The sequence below is a fragment of the Penaeus vannamei genome, chromosome 1 (assembly GCF_042767895.1).
Source record: "Penaeus vannamei isolate JL-2024 chromosome 1, ASM4276789v1, whole genome shotgun sequence".
Taxonomy (NCBI): Eukaryota; Metazoa; Arthropoda; class Malacostraca; order Decapoda; family Penaeidae; genus Penaeus; species Penaeus vannamei.
Genome location: NC_091549.1, coordinates 45,334,608 through 45,339,607, shown reverse-complemented (window position 1 = coordinate 45,339,607; position 5,000 = coordinate 45,334,608). Strand labels below are relative to the sequence as shown.

Sequence of the window (5,000 nt, the reverse complement as noted above, 5' to 3'; positions counted from 1 at the left end):
AAGATTCGAATGATTTTATTTGAGTTAACAGTTCACTCGAGTTACTTAATTGAACTTGAGTGCAGTCAAAAAATATATATATAATATAATAATAATAATAATAAAAAAATAAAAGATCTAAACTTCTGACTGTTAAGTACAAACAGAAAATACTTTGAGCTTCATTAACTTGAGTTGACTAAAACATCTCTCATAAGTGATCATCAGGATCCGATAAATTAATTCGACTGGCGATTCGCAGATTTGAATTCGAATGTAATGCTTACAAATGACTTGGAAATGTGGGAACTTTTCATACCGGAAGTGCATTTGAGGGTTGATTATGTGCGCGTGTGTTTGTGTGTATCTTTGTGTATGTCTTTGCTTGTTTGTTAGTCTCTTTCGGCGTGTGTTTGTTTGGATTTCTGCGGTTGCTTTTGGAGAAATGAAATTATTCTTTTGATAAGTCTGGTTTGACTTAACGTGATTCTGAATGGATTTTATTTTTTCTCCAGGATGAAATTGCGTGTTTACGAAGACGTAGTGAAAGAGAACTCATACATACACATATGAACACACACATAGACACACACACATACACATAGACACACACACACACACACACACACACACACACACACACACACACACACACACACACACACACACACACACACACACACACACACACACACACACACACACACACACAAGCACAGCATTCCATCACACTCCCGTCCCACAGGCGAACCGCTGAAAATAAATACAGTGAAAAAATTGAGATGCTGAACCTTGAAAAAAAATCTTAATTAATCCCTCAAGTCCACGAGGGAGAGAGTTAAGGAGAAGAAGGAGGAAGGAGTTAAGGAGGACAGGAGGGAGACGGATAAGGAAGAACGAGGGAGGGAGTTGAGGAAGAGAGGAGAGAAAGGGGGGGGGAGTTTAGGAGGAAGGAGGGAAGGATTTTAAGAAGAAAGAGGGAGGAAGTTGAGGAGTAAAGAAGAAAGGAGAAAAGAGGGAGGGAGTTAAGGAGGACAGTAGGGAGAGGGGTAAGGGGGAAAGAGGGACGGAGTTGAGGCAGAAAGAGGGACGGAGTTGAGGAGCAAAGATGGAAGGAGTTAAAGGAGGACAGGGAAAGGGCTAAGGAAGAAAGGGGAAGGAGTAGCAGTAGTAGTAAAGGGTAGGCTGGAACGAAAGAAAGAATAAGGGAGATAGCGATTGCGAGAATGATGGACGCAAGAGAGGGGCAAAAAAGGAGGAGGCAGAAAGAGATGGAGAGAGGGAGAGAAAGGCAGAAAAAAAGGAAAGAAAAGTGGAGGGAGGGAGAAAGAAAGAAAATGATGCAGGAACAAGGAGAGCGAGAGAGAGGGGAAAAAACTTAATGAATATAATAAGATTAATAACGAAGAGAATACAGCCTGTTCCATGGACAAAGAGACAGAGGGGAGGGGTTGAGGGGGGAGAGGGGGGGAGGGGGTGCGTAAGAGGGAATAGGAGTGGCTTTGTTGTCTGATAGGTTGGGGATGATGCTGTTATTTCGAGCAAGTGGAGGAGAGGATAAAATGGAGTTGTTTGCGCGTTGTTGTCTTTAAATACTTGAGAAAAACGAAGTCTCTCTCTCTCGGTCTCTCGGTCTCTCTTCTCTTTCTCGGTCTCTCTTCTCTCGGTCTCTCTTCTCTCTCTCTCTTCTCTCTCTCTCTCTCTCTCTCTCTCTCTCTCTATCTATCTATCTATCTATCTATCTATCTCTTTCTCTCTCTCTTTCTCTCTCTCTTTCTTTCTTTCTCTCTCTCTCTTCCTCTCTCTCTCTCGGTCTCTTTTCTCTTTATCTCGCTCTCTCTCTCTTTCTATTTTTTAAATGTGGTTGAGGTTGTGTAAATATAAATGTTGACCAAGGGTTCCGTCGGCCAATCGTCCCACAGATTTAGGAAAACTGAGAAGCTGAGAGTAAGTGAAGAAATCAATAAATGGAAAAAAAAGAAAACAGAAAAGGAAAAACATCCACCGATATCTACAAAATCCAAAAGCCATAACGCACACAAACATGAGAAATGATGAATAAAGATAAATAGATAAACAATACAATCGAGGCCATATATACCCTCCCAAAATATGTTCCTGTAGCGAGGCAGGATCGAGAAAACACCCGTTTGGAGCGACGAGGGTTCGGGCAGCGAAGGGAGCGAGTGGGAGACGAGACGCTATTGTGAGTTTGGCATTTTGATCAAAACGGATTAATAAAACGGAGAGAAAATGTCGGCCTTTCATGTTTAAACATATTTAGGACGAGGGAAGAGGACCGTGAAAGGGGATTACGTCACTGCAGGCAGATAGGGAGTGGGAGAAGGGAGGATAAGAGGTAAGAGAGAGAGAGAGAGAGAGAGAGAGAGAGAGAGAGAGAGAGAGAGAGAGAAAGAGAGAAAGAGAGAGAGAGAGAGAGAGAGAGAGAGAGAGAGAGAGAGAAAGAGACAGAGAGACAGAGAGACAGAGACAGAAAGAGAGACGCACAGGCAGATACAAAGAACGAGAGAGAGAAAGAGACAGAGACAGAGAGAGAGAGACACGCAGATACAAAGAACGAGAAAGAGAGAGAAAGAGACACAGACAGGCAGGCGGACAGAGAGGGAATGACAAAGACAGATAAATAGGTAAGATCAGAGAGAGAGAGGGGGGAGAGAGATCACGAGAGAGAGAAAGAGAGACAGAGAGGAAGGAAAACGTATCCCTGTCTCTTGCATATGTACAATTTCTTTTCCTTTTTCTCTGTAAGAAGGATAAGCTCACCAATACTTTTTTGGGGACTGATAATACAAGAAAAAGAAAAATAAGAAAAAAAGTTTGATCGGATTAGCGAATCTAGATTTGAAAACAGGATGAAAAATTATTGCGAGCTTACGAAGAATCGTATGAACTATTAAAAAGGTACGATAAATCTGAAATTAATAGAGAAAATGAAATGTTGAATGATTAAACATGAATTAATATGTATTCGTTTGATTAAATGAAGAGATAGGTAGATAACAGTTATACAAAAAAAGAATAGTAAGATTATACAAGCTGACAGACAGACCGAAAATATAAATTGACTGATAGAAGGATCGACCAATAAAAGACAGAGAAAGACAGACAAGCAAAGGGGGTTAATGAAGGAGTAACGAAAAGTAAGTGAACAGCGGTGCAAGTTCCCCCCTTATTTCCTTCAAGAATCACACAAGACAAAAAAGAAAGAAAGAAAGAAAAACAAAAAAACAAGACCCACTCAACCGTGTCTATTTCTTTCGCTCTCTCCCTCTTTCTCTCTATCTCTATTTCTTTCGCTCTCTGTCTTTCTCTCTCTTTCTCTCTCTTTTTCTCTCGACATATTCCACGATAAACACACACCTCACCCGTTGACCATCGAAGACCCTACGCTTTGCTCACAGGACCCTAAGGAACCCCACTGAAACCCCCTTTAGTGGCTATCTCAGCGTTGGATTTCCGAACTTCACTTAAGGGGAAATTACACGCGACAGGGAGGCCCAATCGCTGTAATGTAATAGAGTTTGAGTTTCGATGCCCGGGACTTGCAGGGCCTCCGCGGTCGTCGCTCTGGCCTCCGCTGCGGTGGACTTGGCTCGGAACTCGGAGATGATGGCCAATTGCATCTTGTGCTGGACAGGTTGATCACGAGGAGAGAGGGAGAGAGAGAGGGAGGGAGAGAGAGAGAGAGATAGATAGATAGATAGATAGAGAGAGAGAGAGAGAGAGAGAGAGAGAGAGAGAGAGAGAGAGAGAGAGAGAGAGAGAGAGAGAGAGAGAGAGAGAGAGAGAGAGAGAGAGATATAAATATATATATATAGAGAGACAGACAGGGAGAGTGAAGGATGAGAAAAGATAGAGGAGGGAGGAGATAGGGGGAGGAGAGAGAGAGTGAGAGAGAGATAGAGAGAGAGAGAGAGAGAGAGAGAGAGAGAGAGAGAGAGAGAGAGAGAGAGAGAGAGAGAGAGAGAGAGAAAGAGAGAGTGAGAGGGATGGAGAGAGAGAGATAGAGAAAGGAGAGAAAGGGATAGAGAGAAGGAGAAGGAGAGAGAGAGAGAGAGAGAGAGAGTGAAGGAGGAGAAAGAAAGAGGGAGGGAGGAGATTGGAGAGAGGGAGAGAGAGAGGAGGAGAGAAAGAAGAGAGAGAGAGAGAGAGAGAGAGAGAGAGAGAGAGAGAGAGAGAGAGAGAGAGAGAGAGAGAGAGAGAGAGAGAGAGAGAGAGAGAGAGAGAGAAGAGAGAGAGAGAGACAGAGGAGAGTGAGGGAGGAGAAAGAAAGAGGGAGGGAGGAGATAGAGACAGAGCGAGAGAAAGAGAGAGAGCGAGAGAGCAAGAACGAGATCGAGAGAAAGAGAAAAAAGAAAAAAAAAAGAAACTGACAAACAGACAAAGACAGAGACGGAGAGAGAGCGACAGACCGTCTCAACTCTCTCTCTGTCCCAAGCTACGAGCGAGAGGAATGGCATCGTCCGACCGTAAGCCCCACGATTAAAGATTCTGTTGGAAAAGGCTTACATCATTAGGATCTTAACGGGTTGAAAAGGGGGAAGCGCTGTTAATATTTATGGCGTTTTTCAGAAGGGAAATGGAGAGGGAAAATCTTCATAGGACATTGCAGTATTCATCATCGCTGTCGCTGTTTTTTAAATTATGGTTATTCTTTCCATTTTTTTTAGATAATTATAGTGTTATGTATTATTACTGGTATCATTAGTATTAGTATGTTGATAATGATAATAATAATAATGATAATAATAATAGTAATAATAATAATGATGATGATTATTATTATTATTGTTGTTGTAGTTGCTGTTGTTGTTGTTGTTGTTGTTGTTGTTGCTGCTGCTGCTGCTGCTGTTCTTATTGTTATTGGTATCATCATTATTATGTTCTTATCACCATCATTATTATCATTATTAAAGTTATTGTTTTTATTCATACTATTATTATAATTGTTATTGTCATTATCTTTACTGCTACTACTTCTGCCATTATTAGTATTATTA

The 5,000-nt window shown here is 41.7% G+C and overlaps 1 protein-coding gene across 1 annotated transcript in view; it reads left to right on the top strand.

Moving 5' to 3' along the window:
- LOC138862230 (uncharacterized) overlaps nucleotides 1-5,000 on the top strand; it is a 991,297-nt gene that overhangs the window by 721,695 nt on the left and 264,602 nt on the right. The gene's annotated exons all lie outside the window — the stretch shown is intronic.